This window comes from Neolamprologus brichardi, chromosome 19 (assembly GCF_056152115.1).
Source record: "Neolamprologus brichardi isolate AB-2024 chromosome 19, ASM5615211v1, whole genome shotgun sequence".
Lineage (NCBI taxonomy): Eukaryota > Metazoa > Chordata > Actinopteri > Cichliformes > Cichlidae > Neolamprologus > Neolamprologus brichardi.
In genome coordinates, this window is record NC_142122.1 from 1,533,156 (window position 1) to 1,560,009 (window position 26,854).

Here is a 26,854-nt window from a genome sequence, read left to right on the forward strand (position 1 = left end):
CTGCACATGACTTTTAGGGGTTTTGCTGTTTTTCACACCAGCACGCTCCGGTTTGGAAGTTGTTAGGAAGTTTTACAGCCTTCCTACTGACACTGGCGATGGTTAAGATGTGCTGACATGTTCTCCTAGGCTGGTCATCAGCTCATTTGCATACATATTTTCAGATTGTGTTTACGTAAAGAAAGTTTTTCTACATGTCAGAGCGAGCTGGAGAAACGTGGGCTGAAACCAGCCGCGTGCTCGGAGTTTATCTGCAGCAGAGGCTCTTTGTGTCACAGCCAAACGACTTTTTTCTCCTTCCTCTACCAGCGTGTAAAATCTCAAAACCCGAGACAGGCGTCCCCCATCTCTCTCCATCCATCAAGCGTGGCTTAGCCTGTGGAACTGACAACCAAGTCGGTGTGGCAGTCTGTCCACGGCTGCTTGTTTTGGTTAATGCGATCTCGGCGCTGACACACAAAGCCTTTGTTTTCCATCATGCTGCTGTGAGTGCCCACCCGCTCTGCCAGCCTGCCAGTCTGTCGCCTGGCATTATCTACCCCCGCTCAACTGAGCACACGGGGCACTTGCTTTCCTCTCTCGTGCTCTCTCTCCTTCCCTTTTCTTTCCCTCGCCCATGGTACCACTCTGTGTCCCGGCCAATCACGTCAGCCAGCGTTCTGAGCGCAGTGATGTAACGCGCCGCCTCCGCCAATGGGGCCGAGCGTTATTTTTTGGCTGACCGGCTGCCTCGGGTCCGCGCCGTTTGACACGGCGGGGTTACCGTGAGAGTTGATGTAACCATGGCGATGGCTTTTCCAAAACACCGAGCTAGTCGGTCGTACAGCTACGTTGTTAACCCACAGGCTAATTGTGTGAATGGATGGGAATAATTGCATTTCACCTAATTGGGAGCTGTTGCCAGCTTTTCCAGTGGCAGTTTCGGGGTGGGAAAATGCGTACCAGTAATTCGTTTAAAGACTGTTAGGCTCATTTGGATTATACACACACTTGAGCACAGCTGTGTGGCCCGAGACCAAAAAGGAAGAAGCACTGCGCAGCCCAAAAAGCCGGGCGCGCTTTACTATAGAAGCGCACATTTTAAGGGACGCTTTAGTCAACGTCGTCACCGTCAGCGTTCACGCGGCTGCGTGCTACCTGCAAAGAATCAAAGGCAGCCAGCGAGTTAACTAGCCAGGCAGGCACGCGGTCGGGGGATCCAAACGCCCAACAATCTGGGGCCCCGATCCAAAGTGGCCCAAATCCAATTTGTTTGGCTCAGGGCTGCAAATTGCTCTGTGCATTGAGTCTCCAAATAGCTGTCAACCACTCCCGCTTGGCGTCCTGTATCGCTTAATTCGCTCCTGGAGCATGTAATTGTCATAATAAGAAAAATATTGAGGTGATAATAACCAGTTACTTTGAGATGCCCCCCCGCCCGGCCTCGAGACGCACGCGCACGCACGCTCGCGTAAATGCGGTCGCATACACACACACATAAAGGGCCGAGACCACCATCTACACATTTCACACAACATTGGAGAGGCAGTCGCTCGTGACCCTTCACCTCGCTGGTGTCGGCGCCTGCCTGCGCGCTCGTTTAGTGTTTGTGTGTGCGTGACAGCAACACAGGCTGCCGGGCTGTCACAGCAAGACATGCTTGAGCACTGATGCGGCCGAGGGGACAGATGAGGCAGCGCGCACACACACACACTCCCCCGTTCCTCACTCATACTATTGACCTGCTCTCACTCTCACACTCGCACACACACCCTGGGAGGGGATAAGGCATCAGTGTGAAGCAGGGAGCTGTCACATCCAGCAGACTGCAGGCCTTTTCCCCTGACCATGGTGCTGATGTTGTCTCCTCTCACCACACACTGGGAATTAATCAAAGTTGCTATGGAGGAAGGCAGCGAGCGTGTGTGCAAATGTGGTTGTCTGTCTAGACAGGGAGGAGCCAATGGCTGCAGCTTCCTGTGGGCTACAGGAAAACAGAGCTGTGGAGAAACTAGCCTCTCCTGTTTTTTCTGCCTGCCCCAGTCAGAGGTGCAGCATGGCTCAGGGCTCTGCAGCTAACCTGAGCCTGAAACACAAACTCAAACACAGCGACGAAAACAACCTTCTCTCTTCAACTTTTATAACTCGGCACCAAACATAAGAACACGGCTCTAATATTTTCCTCTGGTCCAACACGAACGTCTGCACTCGTCGTTAGCGGTCAGCTCCGTCGATTTACTACACATAAATATTTGATCTGGCAGCGAGAGTCTCTGGGCACACAGGTTGTGAAATATCTGCACACATGAAGGATTACATTTTTAAAAATTCAGCAGCAACATCTCTTGAAACAGGCTTCCTATTACTATAGATAATCAGAGAACAGCTGTCAGCAGTGTTCACAGGGACTCTTTCTGGAAATGATGTTTTTGAATTATTTAAATGTCACTTCTTAATGCTGTTGGCACCACAGATCGAAAGCCCTTCGCTGCGCTGGGGGGGGCTGTGGGAATACTTTCTATCGGTTCTTTCAGCGGACTTTTGTGCCGTGAACATCTCTCTTCAGACGTGTAAAAGACTAAAGAGAACCGATCAAACCTTTTCCAGCGTGCGCGCAAACCTGCGAGTATCATTTCAATGAAATGTGAACATTACCTTGAATTCTTTTCAGTGTGCATTTCATTACAGCGCTGATGTTTTTTACCGGTGTGACTATACATCCATACAGGACCCGCTTTCACAGGTCAAGAGTGAAATCCATTATGATGTTAAACCTTGAAAAAAATGCGTGCTTGGCTTCGCCGCGCTGCAGCGTGCGCTGGAATAACACCTCGGCGGGCTCGGAGGCCGGTTTTATTCTCCGTTTCTCTTCTCTGGGTAAATACGATGATGTAAACTGTAATTAACTCCAATAGTTATCGTTTGCAGGCCTGAGGGACGGGTCTTCTCACGGCAGCGCCGCGCTCGTTTATCGGCTCCGGCCGCAGTACTTTCTGTCTTTATGGTGCACTGGAGACGAAGAGGAAACACTATTACACAAAGATGCTTTTTTATCCTCTCCCCAAACCGGAGATTGAGGCAAAATCCAAATGAAATGCCATGCAAATGAACCCAAATGGACTGCTGAATGTCTGCATGTGTGTGTTTGAAAGAGGGTTTTAATGCGACGCCCCATGTAGAGCACCAAACCGTAATACCCTTCAATAAGTGCTATTAAGCACAGGAATAAGAAGAGAAATGAGAAGACGAGAGACACTTTGTGGAGGAAGATTTAACATAACACCCACTCCATAATTTACCTCTCTGATGTCAATCAGCTGGAATGTGTACCGAGGCTGCGGCGATGATGGTAATTGGTGACGATGATGAGAATTGATAGAAATGAAGATTATTTAGACGCTCGCTAGCTGCGCATTATCATACACCGTGCCGCCGTTTTAATATTTCTCTTTCGTTCGCGCAGGACTGTGCAGGATACGTGCACGTGAGCGTGCTGATGTATTTATGTGCGTGTTTGTGAAGATAAGAGTTTGTGAAGAGTCTCTGCCACTTCCCGAGGGTATCGAAGTAAAACCTTCTGTGAGGACGAGAGGCAGACGCCGAGACTCCAAATACACTCGGGGGAACTCGAGATGTTTGCCGTGCTTCGGGCTTGCCAAAAACCCATGTGGGCTTTAGGCTAGCACCCAGCAGGCAGTGAAATATGTTAGCGTGCCAGCCCGCAGACCTCTGCCTGGTGCCGCGAGCTTCGAGGATGAGTCTCGAGCGCCTCGAGCTTCAAACTGCCAGTCATTTACGCCTGCCCTGGACCGCCACGGCTCCACTGGCCATGACTTGGCAACAGTCAGAGCACAGCACGGTATTTAGGGAGTTACGCTAAAGCACATTAGGATACTCTGCATAACAAAACCCTCCATGTTGGTTTGCACGGAGGTTTATCAGGATAGTGACCTGAGAATCATGCATGAATCAGCTCCAGTTGTGCATTTTAGCCCTAACCATCTCGGTTCAGTAAAACCAACCAGATGTCACAGGCGAGCCGATCTGATTTGGAAACACCGAGTCGCCTAAATCCTACTTTGTCATGTGTTTCACTCCTACTGTAACCTGTGACCGAGGCTGCACCTTCACAAATTACACAAGAATTATTTTTCCAACAACTTTTGCTGCTGGCGCTTCATCTTTTCTATCCAGTCAACGATCAGGACGCTTAAAGTCGGCGAGGATGTGACGTTAAGATTGATGCACAAACATTTACAGGTGTACAGGTGTTTCTTGCACACCTGGCCTGCTGGGCAGCATGCTGTGGAGCTGTTCTAGGTGTAATTAGGTTTCCTAAGCAGTCACAATGCTGCATTTGTAAGGTTGAGCGACGATTCCCAGCTCTGATGTAAATATATGCAGGAGCAACTCTGCACGCTGTTCACAGGACACAGGCCTGTATTATTGAGCAAAACGCTAGTTTGAACCACAATTTGTGAATACAGAGGAACTATTTTGTGGTTTAAAGAGCAGCCTGCACTATTTGGAAGTCTACATTGTTAAAGACAGTCCCTTTGCTCTCTGTCTGTGTTTGTTGGAACAAAAGATGCCTAAGAACAAACCGTTCAGGGCTTCCCAAAGTTGTGCAGAGGAGAGCCACCGCAGCACTAAAAAGCACATTTCTTTTCACTCCTGCTCACTTCACAAAGCCTCGACAATCTCTTGATGATACCGCTGCATCTTGATAAGAGCCAACGAGAGCTCTCTTTGTTTTTCAGCACTGGCGCCGGGATGAAAACCTCAGAGCGGTCCTGGAGTTAAGGGGTCAAAGAGTCGCGCGGACGCCCGATACAGGATACCAGCCGAGTCGCCGGGCCGGGGGTCGACGCTGACATCGATTTCACCGAATTAACAATTACTGCTTGTCGTAAGATAGGATGGGGGCTCGAGTGATAACTGCCCGGCTCTTAAGCTTCTCACACTGCGGAGATACGGGAGGGCCACTTTGAAAGGGACATTTGAGGCCCTATTACCCCTAAGCTGTTAAAGACGCTCCAAATCTAGCACCGCTTGTCTCCAAACCAGAGGGATTAGTGTTGAGTTTCATTCCGATTCCCCCTGATAATATGCCGAGCTGTGGCAGCTCCAAGTGCTTAGCCACTGGGTCGTGTTCACTTAACGCCCCCCACCGTTCCCAGCGCCGGGCGTAATGACGGGAAAGCGATTCGAACGAGCGACATCATCCTTTAAGTGGCTGAATGCACACAGAGGCCGGCCATCTTTGCTCAGGTACAAAGTGGAAGACGCCGCAAACACCGCCACCTTTCACACGGTCATCGGTATGCTGCGGCGGTTTAACGGCGGCCGAGCCCGCTCACTGTCAGAGCTGCTGGAAGTTTTTTTCATTAGTCCACAAAGGTTCTTCACACTTTAGTCCTTAGTGTGCACACACACACACACACACACACACTCTCCTCGTGCCTATGGTACGACAACTTTTCTCCGTGCCCCTGGTACACTGTGCAGAAACACACACACACACACACACCCTATTTGTTCTGCACGTATTGGTTCTGCTAATGTTTTTATTTATGGCATTCCAGCATGACATCCTGCCATCCACCCTCCCCCTCCTCACCTCTCCACTCACCCAAGAGAGAGCTGAAAAACAACGCATGACACACAGTGTGCATATGTGTGTGTGTGTGTGTGTGTGTGTGTGCATGTGTGTGTGTGAGAGAGAGATGGAAGGAGAGGAGTGAAATAAAGAAATAAATAACGGGGCCCAAATTCCTCATTTCTAATTCAACTGCTCGTTCAGCTTAACCTCTCTCTCCTCAGCAATTAAAGCGCACGCCACATCCTTCACGCTGCGTACAGCCGAGGCTAAATAATGCAGGGGGCATCCAGCACCCGCATCCTTTATCATCCCAAATGACAGCCATTTGCATATCTCCCCAGTCAATTAGAGCGCGGCGGAATAATCAGCCCATAATTGGGGGAGAGCGTCGGTAATCACCCGCCCTGGCACACCGACAGGGCCATTGGAGGAGTGAGGGGGGAGAGGTTGGGTGTGTGTGTGTGTGTGTGTGTGTGTCGGGGAGACAGTCCACCCGACTGCAGACTCTTCACTTCAAACTAACACGTCCAAACAACCCAACTTCTCCCTGCAACGCTCTCGTCCTCGCTCTTCACTAATTCGCACGTAGCAGCTGCTTCGGTCTCTCAGACTCGGCCACATTGTTTCTAAGCGATATCTTTCATCAAACGGGTCAGTAATAGCATCAAAACACAGGTTTCGTTCCAGACGTCACGTCTACATCAAAGCTCTGCTGGCGTCCAAGCGGGATTCGACGCTTCACGATCGCTGACGTCAGTAATATGTTTTATTTCCGTGCCAGCGACTCGCTGCACGGATCTGCCCAAGGTAACGCGGAGCGACGTGTTCCTGCCTGCCTGGGAGTCTTCTGTGAAAGCTTTTAAATTCACACCCTTTTCCTTTTATATGGCAACAAAGCAGAACAAGGACCGGCCCAGAACGCTGTGAGAGAGAGCGCTGAGACACTGGGGGGAAAATCCCTCGCCTGTCCCCTTTAGATGCAGACAGAGTCGTTTCATGGAAGTTTTCTGGGCAGCTTTGAAGTGCAGCAGCTTCATAGGCTGTGTGTTTCCTGCTGAAAGGGGAATGACCATTTTTGTCAAACAACGTTTCCTTTAATACGCTGTAACCTCCCTTTCCTCGGATGCTTTGGTGCTGTCCTCTGAACATGACAAATAAAAGGACGACTGGAGAGAGAGAGGGAGAACGAGGGGTTGACAGTAATGGGTGCAGAGTGTGTGTGTGTGTGTGTGTGTGTGTGCGTGCACGTGCAAAAGAACATCAGAGAAACCCAGGCGAGGTTAGTTGCCGTCTGCAGCTCCATCCTTTGTGTTTCCCCAGCTGCTTTCTTTTACCCCGTGCCTTTGTGTTTACTCTACCCAATCCAGTTCAACGCTAGCCAGCGCCGCCTCTGTGGCTTTTCAGGTTTACTGCTGCTTTGGAGAGATGAAACACTTCTCCTTGATAGAAGTTGCAAGAAATAAAGACAGGAAGTCGGAGCCTGGGGGGAGGGGATGGAGAGGGACAGTGCGGGGAATGACGGCGGTGATGATTTGGTGCAATTTAACCTCCACAGACGGGGCAGAGCAGACGAAGCAGTTCAAACAGAGACCACAGAAAACACACGAGTGGCAGCGTCCTTTACCGGCGCTCGCCGTCCACAGAAACATCGATTTCCTTTTCTCTCTCTTTTTTTAAGGGGGTGTCTTTTTCTGTTTAATCCACCATTCCTCTACTCTCGGGGGATCTGTGGCATTTCCTGCCAGCCAGCCAGCCCTGCGCTGCATCACTGTCAAAATGACTCTGATCAAAACAGGGGGGAGGGAGGGGGATCTGGTTTAAGAGTCTGGCTTGATTGGTGCATGGCTAAACTCTTCTCCCATTGGACGTTCCGCCTGTCGGCGCGTCTGCCTCGGAAATCTATCAGCCCGAGCTGCCGATCAATAACGGGAACGGTGGAATTTGGAGACGTGTGTTATGGTGATCCGTGCACACTAAGAGTTCCTGTGCTGTAAATGCATCATGTGCTGCAGCGTCACAGCGATCACTGATTGTTTTGGGGAAGAATATTTGCTCTGTTTGACCTTCAGCTGGGATCATTCTGCAGCTCGGATTGAGGAACGTACATCCAGGATTTGTTCACGGAGCAGCTGATTTTAACTGAAACTGACCCCAAAAACTTGAATCAAAAATGTGCACACAGTTTTTCTTTTGCTGATTATGAGAATGAAAAATAAAGTAAAGTCCTGAGGGGACATGTTTGATCTGTCTCCATATTCATCAGGAGACGAGCAGGTGAAAAATGTCGCCACAAAAATTAAGAGAATTATTTGAATATTTAAACTTTTCTGGGACGTTTAAATATGTAAATGGTCTCATTAATTATGCGCTCATTAACATAAATTAGTAATTTTTAAAGAGCAAAACAAAATATAAAAATAATTGTGCTAAAAGTATAAATTGAGTGAATGTTTGTGAGTCTGCGTTCACATGTTTGTGGCCGTTTGTCGTTACGTCCACACGCAGGCGGATGAATCCATCTTTCCTGTTGTAGTATCCGTGCATCCTCACGAGGAGTGTTGGTCAAGTTACTTGAAAAAAGTAATCAGTAACTAATTACTGATTACTTACCCCAAAAAGTAATCCCGTTACTTTGCTGATTACTTATTTTCAAAAGTAATTAATTACTTAGTTACTTAGTTACTTTTTAAAAACACGATTTACAACCTGAATAGGTGATAAAGCGATAGATCTTTCAGCCCAATTCTACTTTTTCTGCATAATCATCATACAAAATGTAATCAAATGGAAAAGTCTCTTTTTAAAACTTGTTTTATTAGTTTTAATCTTTTAACTTTATGCATCAAGCAGAAATTTAATTATCTGCAACATTCACTGACTGGAAGAAATTAGTTTAATATTTAAACCTATTTTCTGCACATTCCAGCACATAAAATAAAATATTTTGTGTGTTTACACTCAGTCTTTCAAATAGATGCAAGTAAAACACAGCAGAAAATAAATAAAGTCAAAGACTAGCGGTCCTGTTGCTCTATTTTCACCTGTAAAGCAGGAGTGGGGTAGGCGGAGGGTTACCCTGGTGCAGGTGTGCCGCGGTCAGTGGAAGAATCCGCGAGTTTCTCTGTGAGTTTCCCATTACGTCGTAGCTACTCGGTGCTTGTTTGGAAGTTTGGGGGTTTTTTCGCTGTAAAAAGAAGTTTTCTTCCCACGCACAACGGACACTAATGTTTTTGTCACTTTTTATGGAATCAAACTCAAAGTAAGGTCAGTACTTCCACGCTTTAAACGCTGCACGCTCATACTCTCTCTGCACTCGATATATGATCCATTGTTGATCTGCACACAGCTGTTGTCACGAACGTCGCACTCGCTTACGTCACTGTCATGAGACATTCTCGCAAAAAAAATCACAGTTTTAGTAACGCAGTAACGCAGCGTTCCTACGGGAAAGTAACGGTAATCTAATTACCGTTTTTGCAATAGTAATCCCTTACTTTACTCGTTACTTGAAAAAAGTAATCGGATTACAGTAACGCGTTACTGCCCATCTCTGCTCATGAGGAGCTTTCTAAATGACCGCCGCTCACTTTGGCTGCTAACAGAGGAATAAAGGATTCTCAGGTCGATCGAGTCATCTGAGGTTATTACAGACAGACAGACAGCGGCCCTCTCAGGACACGCCCTCCTCGTCAGCCCACATTTCAGGCGTTCAAACAAACTTTTTAGCGGTGAAAACAAATTGGGCTCACCATCAAAGAGACTTTTCAAAAAGCCATTTCTCTATGCCAGTTCAAAAGAAGCCCGGTTGGTAAACAGGCATGGAGAATTCACAGCGCAAATATTGCAGGAGGTCCAAATGGCTGGAGCTGCACCACAACAAAGGCAGGGAGAAGGAGTGGAGGGGTGTAATTCATCACACACTCAACAAAAGCAAGTGTGACTGACTGTCCATGACCAAAGAAACAAAACAAAACAAAAAAACTTCTCCTTAATTGGAGGAGCCGTTGTTTTTTTCATTCCAAAGCCGCTCCATCTTTGCTTTTTTTCTCTCCATCCAATTTCGCGCTGCTCAGTCTGTCCTTGCCCTCTACGCCTCCTCCCCAATCTCCTTTTTTCCCTTCCCCTCCCTTTTCCCCCGTTTCTTCATTAAAACAGCTGTGAGTTATTCTGGCCTCCGACTCAAATTAGAAGCCAGACGGCAGGAAGAGGGAGAAAGAATTAAGGGAGAGGAGGCTAAAGAGAAGCAGAGAAACCTCTGGGTGCTGTACGGCTTGTGAGATTTCTTAACAAACAGACAGGCGGGCAGAACGAGGCCTCGCCGCGCATACCGCCTTCCCATCTACCTCGGGCAAAATCTCATTTGTCGGGGATTCGGCTGAAGACCGGAGGATGGAGAGACAGAGATCGAACGAGAGCGGCGGCAGACTCGAGCCGTCGTTAGCTATGCACGAGACAAACTGCTGACACAAAGTCACACGGCGTGCTGAGCGGGGGATTGTGGGTAGGCAGGAGGAATCCATCCCTTCGTCCCTCCACCTGCCTATCGACATCCGCGGCTCTCCCTCGTCTGCCTCCGGTTTTTGCAATTACAATCAAAAGACAGCATCCCGCCCCCCGAGCGCCGACTGACGGCTTGGATTAAGCGAGATGCGCAGAGGCCTTGGGATGCTGCGTGTGTTTGCATGCGTCTGTGCCTGTCAGCAGCCCTTCCTGTCCGTCTCTGCCTGCATCCTGTATCGTTTTGTATGTGCGGCATGCTCCGCCGTCAGGATTGATGTGCCAGCTCCTGCGTTTGTGTCTCTGCCTGTCGATCAGGTGATTTTTGCTTAGATATGTGCAGTGTGCATGTCTGCACTGCTGCATTAGCATGAATCACAAAGCAATTATGCATTTCAATTAAATCCCACAGTGTGGATCACTTGGAGGGTTTTTTTTTGCCCAGAATCTGCAAATATATAATCAACTGATTTTTCTTTCTTCATCTTCAAAGGCTGATAGATATTAATATTTGATTTAAGCAGCATCTTAACAGGTACAGACAATTTTTAAGAGCACGCTCAGAGCTTGGGCTCTGCGTTTAAAAGACACGACGAACAGACACGGAGAAACGTAACGGAAAGTGACAACACAAGCAAATCAAAAATTTGAGGATATGGAAAGAAATCACAAAGCTGTCAGAGACAAAAGAGCGTACGCTCGCACCCTCCGAATTAACTTCAGTGTTGCTGCCGCGTCAAACATGCAACCGTACAGAAAGCCGTCCCTCAGAAGGCAGCGGATCAAGTGAGAGGAACAAAAACACGTCAATCTGCTTCGTCCAAAAGAATCTGAGCTGCTGCGTCTTCTGCAAGATTGTTTCTTTAACTCTTCCCTGTTAGACATCCGCCGACGTCATCCGTCAGGAACGACAAACGTGACATGACAGCTCCGCTTAGACAGCGGCGAGAGCGGCACGCCACGTGCTTCGATCTGCTAATCTCACTTTGTCCTGAAAAAGGTCGAACGAGGGCAACTCTGGCAATTAACCGCTCTGGCTTTATTTGTTTTTAGCGCTCAGTTCTGCCAAGAATCCACGGCGCCCGCCCTAAAGGACGCGCTTAATCTTAGAAATATGCCAAAGTTGTCATTTTTAATTTAATATTTTCATTTGAACTCATTTGACAAATTGGTAAATTCACACAGCAGGCCCTCAGGACGTCTGCAATAATTGGATTTTTAGAAACACAAAACATTTTGGTGCAGATAGCATCGTGCTCGTGCTGCACACTTGTTTTAGTCTTTGTCTCAGAGTAGAAAGCAAAAAGCTCGTCAGTGATTGGTTCACTGTACATTTCCAACAGGAAGCGGCGGCGGTGATAAGGACGCAGGAGGCCGGACTGACCTGTGAAATAATACACATCTATAAATACGTTGATTCCTATTTACACTTCACACGAGTCGAGCTTCCAGGCTGCATATTTGCACTCTGGTCGGAGATGGAACGCCATCCCAGATGCTCGCGCTCTACCCGGAACAGACACCGGCCAGCCAACCAGAACGTCCTCACGGAGCCGGCGAGCCAATGGCCGCCCGGCTGCGTGCGCGCGAGGGTGTGAGTGCGCGTGTGATGTAAGCGCGGGGAAAGCAGAGGTGACAGCGGCGCGAGGCTGATCTAATAAAGGGAGAAGATGAAACGCTGTCAGATGCTGCGGCGAGCAGCTCAAACGCCAGCGACGTTTGGTAAAACACACACGCGTCTCCTCCCAGACACACACGCGCACATTCTGACACACACGTTTCTGCGTGACAGACAGTTTCATAGTGTCGTCGCTGAGGTGTTGGCCTATAAAAAGCAGCGCTGATATGATTTAATGGGCGAGTCTTATTATAAGACTGTCGCTGGGCCGGTGTAATCTGGCTAGCGCTCCGGGGCACGGCGCTCAGACACATGCACTACAATACTCAGCAGCAGATAATATTGCCATGTGCTACGTTGCTATTATAAGATAGAGCCATTTGCCACAGTGATGTGCCGCGTATACGACTGTCATTTGGGAAGGAGTGATTTATGACTGTGAGGCAGGAGAATAAAGACAGATTATTTTTATTCATGTGTCTTTAGAGGCCAACTTCACTCCTCTTTTGTTTGTACTGCACTTATTTTTACACCGAATCAAAGGGAAACGCACTGAGCACCATATGGGCTTTGTGGTATTTATATAAGCTCCGTGGAGTCTGGACCACCCACTCAAAAACTGCACAGTGTCACTTTGACATTGATTCTGAATCTGCACTTAATGGAACGAGATCCTTCTGTTAGCTGTCTTCCAATTTTTGCTGGGACTAAATTGCTATTAATTATAAATAGCAGAGCAGCTGTCTTAAAATATATGACATATCTACGAGGGTATTAGAAGCTGCGGCGATATTGCCTCTCCTGCCACTTTTAATATCAGCGCCCTGGCTCCAATCACGGCCTAATAATGGCTTCTCATTACGAGGTGTGTGTGTGTGTGTGTGTGTGTGTGTGTGTGTGGGAGGTGGGGGGCTTCAATTTCACTACTTAAAAGCCACAGATGACACCTTGTAAAAAGTTAATTTCATTTTAGACATTTGCAGAATAGGGCTGTAAATTTAAGCTGTGGAGGTGCACCGTGAGGCTATCAGCTCTGATAATTGAGATATTGAATAATTAGATGTAAGCAATTTATTATGCGCAGAAATGCAAAGCAGGCGAGGGGAGAAGAAGAAAACAGCGAGGCGCAGAGTTTTCAACCATTGTTTCCCCGGGTGCAACGTCGCAGCTCGACAGGAGATGGCGCTGCGCTTGCTGCGAGCACAGACGAGCGTGTGATCAGATTCAGGAGAGCAGAGGAGGGGTGCGTTCAGGATCAGGCAACGTTGCTGACTGCTTCACGACACGCTCGGTTATTAGCGCGGGAATGCCGAGCGGCAACAAAAGTCACAATGTGATCCTTTCCCATGAACGCGAGCGCCATCTCTGATGGGTTTATGGATGTTTGATGGTTCACGACGCCATTGCAACGTTCCTGAAACACTCTCAGACACACTTGGAGCTGGCAGATGCTTGCAGCGTGCATCCAACACGTTATTATCTGTGTGTGTTTCAGGGATTATACGACGCTTATAGTAAATCACTTAAGATGATTTCATTTGTACAAACATAGCTCTGCACATCATAAAGAAATGCATCTTCACACAGCGTGAGTCTGCAGTCAGAGAGCAGCAGACGTGCTCGTGTCTCCCTCCTGAGCTTTTCTTCCCCACGTCGTTACTTTTTTAATGCAACAAAGGGACTCGCTGCCACGTCCATCTTTAAACTGCTTTCATTTTTCGCTGTCAGATAAGATTCAGTTGGACGAGAGGAGAGAGGAGAAGAAAGCTTCCACCTGACTGTATAACCCTCCTCCTCCTCCGCCCACACACACACTCACAGCGTCCCCGCTCTCCCCCCCTCCCCTGTTTCTCTCTCATGGCCTCTGTCTTAATTTCACAGGGGAATCATTTGACAGATATTGCCCTTGAAGAGGCAGCCTGTGCCTCGCCATTGAGAGCAATGGGGGGTTGAGGGTTGTTGGGGAGGTGGGAAGAGGAGAATTGAAGGGGGGTGATGGAGGAGAGGAAGCCACGGAGAGTGAGAGTGATGGGGAGAATGAAGGAGGGGGAGTGGAGGGTAAAAAGTTATTAAGTGGATGTGAAAATGCAGCGCAGCCAAAAAGGTTAAGTCTGGAATAGGAAATTAAAACTTGCATCGCTTTTGGCTTTAAATAGATTTGGTTTCATTACGGGCGCCAAGGCCAGTTAGAGTCAAATCCCTCTGGAGGGAGAGGGGGAAGGAAGGAGAGAGGAGGAAGAGAGACGGTGACACGGGAAGACATCGGGAGGCAGAAAGAGAATACGGAACAATGGGAGAGAGGAAGGAGGCAGACTATCATGCAGTTCACATTCATTTTCAATCTCAGCCTGTTTTTCCCCAAACCCCTTTCCACAGTCAGGCGAATACCAATTCTACATACCATTACTGATTTAGTACTTAGACTTTAAGTGGAATCCAAGGCCGCTGCGAAGCATGAATACAAAGGACGCGAGTGGCATTGGCTAACAGGTGTGTGACTATTTTTCTCAATCCGCCTGCTTTTTATTTGCATCGACGTTTTATGAGCCTTCGGTGGCTCGAGTTAATTTTCCGACCCTGGAACGTACGAAAGCTCGGACCTGTCGCCGGCCGTTACCGAGGTTTGCGGCACGGGCCGCTTACGTTTCAGATTTCTGCACGTGCACGCCAACACACAGCTGCACGGGTTACGCAGGCTGACCCTCTCAAGGCTCTCTGCTTATTGCCTTCGTGGTCTCCCAGGGAAGGACACAATAGAGAGGCACGAGATAGATTGGAGGAGAATGGATGAAGCCGAGGAGGGAGGGAGGAGAGAGTAAAAAGAATGAGAAGAAGAAGCAGAGAAAATGTGATAAAGATGGTGAAACAGAGACGGGAGGAGAGGGAATGAAGGAATTAGAGATGGTAGATAGTCCGAGGTGTGTGTGTGTGTGGAGGTTACACTCTCTTAAAAGATCTTTATCGTTTGCTACCTCTGGCTATGCAAGTAAACAGCAGCAGTAATGAAACAAAAGTTGGAGCATGCATGAATAAATAGGGCATTTCAGCAGAGCTCATGACCATTACGGATGATTCACTGTAGGCGACTCGCTGCCTGCAGACTCACATCGCTGCATTTTTCACACTTCTGATTTGTCAGACGCTTCGTGCTTTTAAGCTGAAAGGCTCGTCTCTGCATGCACGCTGACCCCATTTACACCTGTCACACCTGTGCAGCGATGAATGCAACGTGAAGCTACGCAGACCGCACGTCGATATCGGATCAGCAGGTGCGAACGCAACAGTTCTGAAAGCTGCTGCAGTCGATATTTTTATATTAATATGGATTAAATGACTCAGCTTAATGTGAAAGGAGCTGCTTGCAGTAATAAAGCCGTAGAAAATGATGGCCTGATTGTGCGCTCGCTCTCGGCTCAGCAGAGACGTTTTTTTAGCCGTTAGTGTCGAGATGCTCGAGACGGTAAGGAAGCTTATCGATACCGCCGGGATCAGATTCCGCTGTCTAGATTCAGCCCGCCTGTTCCTGTTAACCTGGTGCATCTGTGCACAATATCAGCACAAGTATTAGACTTATCAGCGTGAGAGGGGAAAGCAGGGGGAGAAGGATGTGAGAGGAAAACAGACGAGCAGAAAGGGAAGCCATTTTCTCCTCTTACACCGACCTCCTCTCTGACAACAAACGCCTGGAAATAAAGAGAGGACAATCTCCCCTCTTTGGCCTTCTCTCCCTACTCGCCTCTCCGCTCCAGATTATGAAAATGAGCCAGTGACCCCACAGCTTTCATTGCATATTCAAGGAGGGGGGGCAATGACACACTCTGGATACTTATAAATAAAATAAGAGCGAGAGAGAGAGGCCAGGTGGACGATTTAAGGCGACACACTCTGGAGCCGCTTCACCCTGAGAAGGTGGAGAACAGTCCAAAAGTGAGACGCCGTTGATGATTTTTACTGTTCCTCCAAAGAACAGCTGGGAAATACTTGATGAGAGCAATGTGTGCAAATCTAGCAGCAGAGGTGGAACGCTCAGCTACAGCATGACAAACTCAGTGTTTCAGCGCCGTGCACGGCTAACGCACCTCACACATATACACTCGCATAAGCTAACGTGTCAAGTGCTGCGTGGCTGTCCCGTTTTCCCAGGAGTCAATCTGAGCCTGCACGTAAGATTCGGATTCGTGTGCACGCTCTCTCTGCAACGCTTTATGTCTGTTGTCAGCGAGACATCTGTAGCATCTCCGGGGCGTACCACAGGGTAGCTAGCTACGGTGGCTCATTGGCAAACATGAGGCGTGCTGCTGTAAAAACACTCACTCCAGACAGCAGGGAAGGAGGGAGGGCTTTACACCGCTGCACGAGGGCTGAACGGACAGTTTCTGTGTGAATGTCAGCGCGAGCGAGCGAGAGGGGGGGAGAGAGAGTGAAAAGGTGCTGAGACAGAAAGTGAAAAAGAAGAGCTGACAGCAGCAGGCGTCACAGTAACATCATTTCTGAAGACATTTCTTTTCAAACTCGGTCTGACTGAGTGACCGACTGACTGACTGCACACGGCTCAGGTGAAACTAAACCTTTCTTCAATGCTCTGTGATGCATATTGTGAGCTAAATAGCAGGTTGGAGCTTTTGGGAAGTAAAGGTTGCGAGCAGATTGGCAGATACAGGCTCAGGTGCACAGCGCCCACGGCAGCAGGTAGAGCGGGTGGCGTCACATTTAAGGTTAGACCTCAGCCGCCACTAAACCGCTGACAAACTTGTTATGGTGCAATAAGATGTGAACCAGGTGTTTAAATGAAAGTTTCACTGCAAATGTCGCTAATTTGACCTTTTGTAACACCTTTAGGGGGTTGATTTTTTTTAAATAATTACATAAGCTGTTACATTTTTAGCTTAAAAGCTTAAAGCTGGCATTAATAGGGCGATCAGGCCGGTGCTGATTAGACCGCTAAGTGTCTGCTAGGCTTCACCTCCTCTGATTCGAGCCCCTGAACTGAACCTGTCCACCATGTTTGTGCCGTCGGTGCCTTTTAAAGCATTTTTGATGGAATTATCTGAACAATAACGTGGCTGCTGTGCTGTAAACTGTGCTAACATCATCCAAAAAGTCATCACTCGAGGATTTTATGTGGATGTTACTGGACACTAACTAGCAGGTTTCTGCAGTCCACCCATGTTTGGCTCCAGAAGTGCAGGATGGGGCCCTCAATGCTGCAAATGAAGCTTCAAAACTCCACAAACTGCTGGGTGATGGTTGGCCCTGTGGTTTGTGTGCAAACTGTGACTGACAGCTTTTATTTTTCACCTCTTAGAGCAGGACAACGTATTATTTACTATGCCGGCTTTGCCTCGAAGAATTCCCCATAGCTCCGAGGCAATGAATATGAATGAAAGGTGTTGTGGTGCCAACACAGGGACTATTTCTTCTGCACAAAGGTAGAAATTTTTTTGCTCAGCGGCCTTCTGCCGTACAAACAGGTCAAGAACATTTTGGTCAGTTTGTTTGGACGTGATGAGACGATCATGAAACTTTGAATCCGTCCTCGTCTGCAATGTCGTTTCCATTTTCCCGGCTATTACCAGCACGTTGCCTTTGTGTGTCTTTCATTTACAGCGAGTAATGCGGTGAATAAAGCAAACACTTTGTGGAGACCTTACTCAAAGCTGAGTGTTATTTATTCACTTTCTCTCCTCGCATATTCCAGGTTTTAAATTTGTGACCTTCCTGCTGCAGCTACAGAAAACTGTTGTCTCTCGATCCACTCGGAAAGTACGACTAGAATTCAGCGAGAAATGAATTACCTTATCATGCAGAAGGGTAAAATCAGACGCTTCAGATATGAAAAGGAGATCTTTTGATGTTGCAAATATCTGCAAACTGCTCAGCATTGTCTGGACACACACACACACACAAACACACACACTTAGTGAGTGCTTCTCTTGTCTCTTGGCATCCCGTCGAAGGCCAAAGCCAAACTCTAAGTGCACAGCTTTCCATTTAGGTCTAAAATACGACTCTTCTTCCTCCAGCGAGGGAGGCCAGCGCTGTAGCAATGATGAGTGCACTAAGAGAAAATTCTGGTGATGTAGTCTGTGTGTGTGTGTGTGTGTGTGTGTGTGTGTGTGTGTAAGAGACAGAAGTGCACAGGTTAAAGACGGTAAGATGTGATGGGCTGGCTGCCTTTCAAGGCCTATACTTTGTAGCCAGCGAGCTGAGGCTGTGTGTTAATGTGGATGTGTTTTTCTGTATACATCATACATTTGTGTGTGTGTGTGTGTGTGTGTGTGGTGGGGGGGTATAACCTCACAGCAGAATGGAGAGAGCGAGCACTTCAGCAATGACAAGTAGGTAAACAAAATCATCCGTGCAGAAAAAAGAGAGAGCGAGATGGACCCCTAAAGAGGGAAGATAACGGGGATGGGAGCGCGAGGAAAGATAGAAATGGAGGGACAACACGGGAAGACTGGGAGGAGGAAGATATGAGGACAGACTTAATGCAGGAACCAACAGGAGGGAAACTGATGGCAGATTTTAAATAGAGGAAAGTGAAGTGAGTGGCTTCACTCGGATGTATGGAAACCAGAAAAGATTCACTGTTACTAAGAAGGAAGAGAAACACTGAAGGCTAGTAACGATTCAATATCTCGCTGTATAAATTATACAAGCGCCCGCTCCGTAATGCATTCACAAACAAATGCAACAAAAGCACAATCGCTGCTGCTCAGCGCTCCAAACGTATCGCGTTTGCATGACAGATGGCCCGTACAGGCGGCAAATGCATTGTGGGAAATCTCGGCGTGTCTGTGGGTCACCGGGGGCCGTCACGTATGGACGCCGGCGTTTTGTGTTTACGGCGTCGTCGACAGTAACACGAGCACAGTTACTAATCCAGCCACTCGAGCTAAATCACCGGAGTAAGTAGTTCGTGTTCATGAATATTGACAGAGTGTGCGTGAGTTATTATGTTTGAGCATGTTTATTTTATGTGTGTGTGTGTAGCATGTGCATTGTTGAACATCTGCATGCACCTCTGCCTCCTCCTCCCTGCGTTTCCTCTCCGTCACGATGAAGTCCGTCGCAGGGTCCCCGACCCAATATCCAACGCCTAATAAACTAATACATCATTAATGAGCAGGGAGGGACGATGCAGAGAAACACAGATGAACCGAGGCCACTGCCGGGCTATAGCGAGCTATTGCGCCACAGCTCAATAGGCTTTCTAACAAGGCTCTGTCCTTGAGAGAGGCTGCATACTAAAACTTCTCCATCGGCCGCCTCGCCGAGCAAGGGGAATTCATAAGTAGAGGACGGAGAAAGCGAGGCAGCGAAGAGGGGCGGGGGAGGTAAAGGAGGGCAGATGAGAGAGAGAGGTTCTCAGAAATGGGAATGAGGAAGAGAGAGAGCGGAAGGGACATGAATCAGTCGGCTTTAATTGCCCTTCCTTTATCTTACTGGTGGGTTTGGGTCAGACTGGCTGTCTGACCGGCTCACGGTAATGACACGTGATCGATAACCGGTTTATTAGTGTGTTTGTCTGACTGTGCCAGCTGCACGGCTGCTCGTGGTTGCAGTTGGACTCCTCGTGCCAGGGTGTGCATGTGTGTGTGCATGTGTGTGTGCATGTGTGTGCATGTGTGTGTGCATGTGTGTGTGTGTGTGTGTGCATGCATGTGTGTGTGTCAAAGAGAGAAACCCTGCGGGCGCGAGGGGCCGTAAAAGAAAAAACGGGCATTGCTTAGCTTTACGGCATCTCCATAAAGATGAGGGAGGGAAGCCCTGGATGCATCCTCACAGGTAGGAACAGTGTTTACACAGAAATGCCTCAACTTAAACACATCGCTGGACACACACACACACACACACACACACACACACACACACACACACACAGCCAAGAAGCCCTTCTGTCAGTTACGTAGGCTTGCACTCGTGCACTCGTGCACACGCCGGCGGGCACGCACAAACCAGGCGCCTCTAAGCAAACAGTGCCGCAGGCCTAATTTGAATGGAGATAATTGAAAATCAGACTTGTTTATCAGGTTAAACAGAATGACAGACACTCACAAAAGGAGGCAGAGAGAGCGAGCTTAGCGAGTATTAGCATAATGTTCACGGCTGAATGATTTCTAGGTCCATTAGGCCAGCGGAGGACATTTGAGAAGTTCACTCTTCATAGCTGAGGCTAAATGCTGAAATATGACTTAATTTCGAGGTGTTATTCTAAAATGATGTATTGGCATTTTGGTGCTGAGGCGACGGCCGTGCGGCGAGTTTGAGAGAATACTGCAGATGAAATGAAAAAGAAAGGAGCGCAAATACTCGGGAGAGATTTGGGAGTCTGTCCAAGACTTTCATTATCTTTGATGCAAATGATCAGACCCCATAATTAGGCCTCTCATATTCCGCTCCTTCTTTTTTCTCTCCGTCTCCTTGTGATCAATAAAGCACAGTGTGCAGCCGAGCGGGGCGGCGTACCCCTCTTATGGTGTTTACTTCTCTGGAGGCCGCTGTCGTGGCTCCGAGCCGGGTTGTCCCTTTCAGAATAAATCTCTCTCTCTGATTCACAGGCGCACGAAACGTGTTAAACAAACTGAACGAAGCACACGTTCAGCTGACATGCAGCAAAACTGTGTAAATACTGAGAAACAGGCAGATGGAACCAAAAGTATTAGCAAGAATTAAAGCACACTTTCAGAAATCTCACAAAATGCAATCAACTCCATGATCACCTGAAACCCACTGACCGCCCTGCTGATCCGAACATAAAGCTTTGAATCAGCAGGAGGAAAATACAGTAAACAGCAGAAATCCTCGGGCCGCAGCCCAGATCGCCTCAGGAAAGCCCTCAGATGATACAACGCTGCCCTTGGCCTAACAAATTAGAACTACACAAAAAAGAAAACACACACTACCTGGAAGGAAAAGCACAACAAAAAGCCCGTTTTGACGCTTTCAGCATCCTAAGTGAAGATGATACTGTGTTAGATTACATGACAGCAGGGAAAATTGGAAACTTAGCAAGACGCTAAACAGAGAAACAGCAACAAACAGTCTGGGAGAGCTCACACGCTGTTCTCACAAAGTGACGGCTACACGTCCTCCCGCCCTGAACCCGACCTCCCTGAATAAGCAGAAATACAAAAACGTGCGAGCTTCACGCCGGCAGCCGAAGCCCAGCGTTTACCACAGGATGTTGCGTCAGAGGAAACCCGACGAACACCACAACAACTCGCTTTTCCGAGTCAGATTCAACCAAACGTCTCACAAACTTCTCTTCTAATTCTTCTCTTTTAATCTGAGCGACGGGTCCAAACTGTAACACGGGGACGGCCTGCGCGGGCCACAGGTTCGATTCCACAGCAGAAAATAAGTCATGAGAGTGGGGAGCTGACACACGTGGATGCTGAGGCAGAACGGCCTGCTAACAGCTGATTTCACTACACAGATTTAAACATTTACGTCAGATTAATGTGATTTAATACGTCAGTAACACAAACGTTTTTGTCCAGATGGAAAATGGAAGACGACCACGAGACTGGGCGTGGTCAAGGACGTGTGGCGGTAAGCCTCCTCTCCAGGTGATGGTACACGTATTTAAAATTAAACTGACACGCACAGACCGGCACGATAACTGTGAACAGCACCAGAGAACATCTACGGACTCGGTACAGTTCACCTAGAGGGCGCTGTGGAGCTCAGCCTCCATTAAAACAAGGAGACGCTCGGGTTAGTTTCTGAGCTGATAGGGCGTGCTCCACTGAATGCACCTAATCTCTGGTGCAGCTGTTTATTGCAGCTGATGTGTAATAAATGCTGCATGTTAAACCTGTAAGAATCCGATTCTTCAGTTTCTTCTTAATCTCACAGGATTTCAGACTCTTTCTCCTCCGTAGCAGCACTTCAGATTAACAGTAAAGACCAACGCGTGCCACGCTGACAGGATATGCTGGTTGGATGTAGCTCTGCGTGACATTCAGGTCAACATCACGACATTAGACGTATGTTTAAATAAAGGTCTGTGTCAGCGTCTGAATGTGCTCTGCAGACGATTAGAGAGGTGAAAGGCAAAACACAGGTCATCAGCTGTGTGTGTGTGTGTGTGTGTGTGTGTGTGTGTGTGTGTGTGTGTGTGTGGGGTGGGATTCCCCTTCTTATCCCTGCGATAGGTTAATGATGGGATTAGCTGCCTTTGTGGAGGAAAAAGAGCACCGGGAGTCATGTGGAGGACTTGCTGTTCGCTCTCTGCAGCTCTCTCGCTGTTGTTTCGGATATTTATAGTTTATTAGGTTAAAATACGACTTTAATCAAAACTAGATTTCAAAGGAAGTGCTCTGAATATGACAGATTGACAACACAAAAGTGAGCCAGATAAAACAGGCGCGTAGGCACTAGATCAAAGAAAAAGCACTTCTATACAAGTTAATATCCTGGCTCACTGCCCTCATGTCAGGTACAGACATCCAAAGGTAAAAGTCAAAGTCAAGCTTCCCATCTCCCTGGTGAGGCGGCGTGATTAGCAGAAGGAAGCACAAAGCAGAGTGGGAGGCTCAGCAGCACAACAACCAAAAGGGAAAAGTCAGACATTTAAAGGTCATTTGTTGTAAAACTGGAACTAAATTTGAAGCCAGGTGAAAAACAAAATCACGCCTGATTTATACTCGACTATTTCCTGCTTTTGGTTGCATGATCTCAGCTCTCGAATGCACAATCAAGTCGCATATTTTATCGGCGTGCAACAGAAGCTGTATGACTGTAATGACAAAGGGAGAAAACACACATTTAAACATTACACTGGAGCCTCTCAGGTGAACTCAGCGCGAAGACGAAACATGTTTAAGGTACAAACCTCAGAAAGGAGGGAATCTACAGCAAGAATCACCCAGAAACAGCAACGAGCCGCTGTTTCACAGACCTGCACGCAGAGTCATTAACAGCAGTTAAACAGACCTGGGAGAACAGCAGCAGTTAAGTTTTAAATGCATGCGTATAACTGCAGAAGACCTTCATGCAAAGCTTGTGAAAGTGTTACGTTTGCTCCGGATTAGAGCTGCCACAATTAGTCGACTAGTCACGATTACGTCGACTATCAAAATTGTCGACGACTGATTTAACAGTCGACGCTTCGTTTGAAGCTTTGTAAGATCACAAAAGACGCAGGAATAAGTAGTAGGATTTAAGAGTGTAATAACAGACTGAAACAGAAGATGGCAGCACTGCATGTACAAGGATGCCAGCTGCCGTTAGACCCCGAAGAAGAAGAAGCTGTGTCCCAGAATTCATAGCGCAGCCCAGCTCAGTTTCCAACAATGGCGGCAGCTAGTTAGTTTTAATATTACTCTTATTATTCTTTCTGGGTCACAAAATAAACGTTTAACATATTTTCAGGCGAGAATGTAGCTGTGTAAACCTCAAATATCTGCTCAGTTTATCAAGACACCACATATTTTCAAAAGCGCTCCGACGTTTTCGAAGACGCCACTAGCTCGATAGCTAGCCGGGGGCAAGGCTCACCGGACTCCCGGCAAATTGTTTTCAAACCCACCGCCGTCTTTCGCTACTCAGGTTAAACATGATATATAAGTCACTTAGATAACTTAAAATGTTATTGTTTGGCTTTTTTCAGTATTTTATTTGTTCCTGAGTAAATCGGTTTGGCTGAGATTAAAGTTATAGTTTTTACACAGCTGAATAAACGTCAAGCAGACAGCTGATTATCAGAAGTGTGAGATGCTCGAGAATTTACTCCGGTGTCCTGTTATATTTTAGATAGCAAGGAGTTTATTAAACTTCACCGAAACAATCTGCAAATTTCATTAAAATTTAATAAACTATCATCTTGTCTTTATTTTTAGTTAGCACATACCTGAAACATTTAAAGCTGTAAGCTAATGATAGTTATATGAGAGCAGATGCTGCTGGTGCAATAAGCTGTACGTTTTACGTCCAATGGATGATGATCTGATTAGTCGACTATTAAAATAATATAATAATAAAAATAATCGTTTGTGGCAGCCCTACTCCAGACACGTCTTTGAAGCGACGTAACACAAAATAAGTTACGAGGCACAGCAGAGATATTTAAATACTTTCAAATATCTCTAATATTTTGCTTTGATGTCTTATATTAGCAGCCAGTAAATCAGCTGTTAGTGATGTACAGGAAACAGGTTCATTATTTAGCTCTTGTTTAACACTTCAAGGGGATTTTAGAGGAACAAATAGTGAGAAAGAGCGAAGGTTGCAGCTCGTTGACCTTAAAATGCCTCAACTAACACTGATGCGCGTGTCCCTGGAAACCGAGCACGTGGTGATAAAGCAAAGGACACAGGGAGGAAAAAATAATAAAATAAAAGCAGAGGACATTGACACTTAACCTCCTTTGGGAATGAGGGTGTGCAGAGGAGGCGAGGATGAGGACAGGAGATTGGGAAGGAGAAGAAGAAGAGGAGGAGAGGGCAATTTGGTTTCCACTCTCCTCTAATCTAATATGTGTAACTGTGACTGATTCTCTGTCCTAAACCAGGACCCCAGACGGAGGGAAAGGGCACCTAACTTCTCCACTCGCCTGAGGGAGATGAACCAAGGAGGGAGAGGAGCTGGAGGAGGAAGATGGAAGCAGAGCGAGGGAGAGGGGCACAATAACGTGTCAGCTCTGGTGAAAAAAGACCGATAGAGCCAATTCCAGAAACGGGAGAGAGATATTCCCAAAGCTGGTGTATTATTGCCGGGATGTTGGACAAAGCAAATATCTAATACGGCGCAGTAAATCCTCGGAAGGTGTCGACGAACACGAGCGCGCTGGCGCCGAAGGACGAGGGCTCCTCAGAGAAGCACCGAATCACTAATTTTTCACACCGCCGTGGGAACATGCTGACTGTGAGGCGAAAAATACGTCTGAAAGAGCAGCGGTCGGGTCCTGTTTGGCAAAGCTAAGGTTCGCTATTTGCTCTTTTCACAGTTCACAGGGTAAAAGAAGACTCGGAAGCAATGGGGGATATTCCGCTATTAAGACTTCCCAAATCCTCCTTTTCACCCTGGGGCAATATCCAGTATGGCTGGGCCCTGCTTTGAGACACTAATACCTACCAAACTGATGCACACACACAGTCATGGTCCTTCATTCTCCATTAGCTTATTGATTTTGGGAGGGAGAAAGGGTTTAGGGCGAGATCTCTCTCTGGGCGATGGCTTAAAAGGCAAGGTCAGCAATGCAGTTGTGCTTAAAACGCACACAAAATGTTTATAACTGTTTATCTGTAGAAAGCTTCGTCATTAAGGCCCAAATTCCTCCAAATGCTTCATATAGAAGTTTTAGAATAAATGATTTTTGTTATTTAACAGAACAAAAACAGATCTGAAATAAAGGTCCCCCTGGTTTGCAGCTAATCTGCACATTTTCAGAGGCACAAACAAGCAAACAAACAGCTTCTCACGGTGCTGACTTCAAACACAAGAAGAGCGCTCTGCGTTGGAGTCACTCATCAAATGCAGACGCAGGAAACAGAAAAAAACTGCGTGTGCAAATATTTCCATTGTTTTAGCTGCACAGCTTTGGTCTTTAAGAGAACTAAATAAGGACATGCTAGCTTCTTTCTGACGAGGTTATCAGCAAAGCTCAGCTTTGGTCTGGCTGTTATTTTTATTATATGATCAACGTAGCTGCAAACGTCACGGCGTCCTTTCTCTCCACAGCTGCGCAGCTCTGCAGCCATCGCAACAGATAAATCCAGGATCTGTGACACATCCACTCGCTCCTCCACAAGTGGCCAGAATCCCACACATTCTTCACCCGCAGCCCCACATCTGTCCCTCACAGCCACTCGCGCATCCTCACGATGCTTTCTCAATGTCAAACCGCAGCGCCAACCGACCGTGCGCCGCTGAAGAGCGGGGAGGGAAGCGTTTATGCATTTAGTGTGAATAATGTGGAGACGCACTTAAGTAACCGTGTGTGTGTCAGACATGAGTAGCCGTGCACGGCTCTTAGATAAGGCCCGCTACGGAGGCCTGAGAGGGACAAGCAGAGCGAGGGGAGGAACATGTGATCAGAGAAACCCTCACACACACACACACACACACACACACACACACTCTTCTTATTCTCCTTCAGGGGAAATCCCTCTGTGGTGTCTTTCTGTCCATGTATGAAGACATATTGCTGACCTAAGGTTGCTGTGCGTGATGTTTGCTGTTTGCACAGCTGAGAGCATAAAAACAACATTAAGCTTCTATTTGCAGATGTAATTAGGACGGACTATTTTCCTGTTTTTGAGCCGCTTTAGAAGACGTTAAAGTGACTCTCTTGGCTGTTTTAATCAATTTAGTAGACTTTGGGGGAAAACAGCAATAAAGCACATTAAAAATCACTTACCTACATGATGAAGGTGCAGCACATCCAACGGCGACAACGACACGGAGAGAGAAAAGGGAAAGGCCATAATTATAATGCGATCAGTACTGTGATATCAGTGTAATTACTCATATATTCCATAGCATTTACATATAATTATTTCCATGCAAAAACATGCAATTCATTAATTTTACATGGCTGCGCTACAGCCGGCGTTTGGCTTTTAATTACATATATTCCCAGCAATGTGTCCCAACACTGGCGACACTTTACTGTGTGATAGTGTGTGTGTGTGAGATGTGCTCTGTTTAACAGGTTGTTGGATCATTAGTGCTATTGAGAATCACAGTAGATTTCACAGTCTTATAATGACTGTGTTTGCACATGACAGAGCTCGAGGGGGGGGGTCAGAATCAGTGTTATTACCACAGACGTGGAGGGATGGCTGGAGTCATGCACAAATACATACGAGGAACTTAAACTATAACGAAAGGGAGACATGTCCAGGACACCGATTGGCTGCCGGGATGACAGTCACCGATTCTGGCCAATAGCGCGAAAGAAACCATCCACCATTACATATGATACGCGCCTGCCACGCAGCCTCTCAAACTCCCCCGTTTCTCTCCTCGCCTCCCTCTGCCGCCCCTCCTCTTCTCCTCTTCCTATTTTCAATCTCTGCGCTCTCATTTTAATTACCCAGAACGACGGCGAGAAGCCTTCGCGAGAAATTAAAAAGGAAAATGGAGAGCAGCGAGGGAGGGAGGGAGGGAGGGAGGGGAGTGAAAGGTAAAGAATGGAAGGAGGGGGGAGG

General features: G+C 47.3%; 1 protein-coding gene across 7 annotated transcripts in view; it reads right to left on the reverse strand.

Moving 5' to 3' along the window:
- LOC102788462 (AT-rich interactive domain-containing protein 1B-like) overlaps window positions 1-26,854 on the reverse strand; it is a 198,077-nt gene that overhangs the window by 55,829 nt on the left and 115,394 nt on the right. The window lies entirely within an intron of this gene.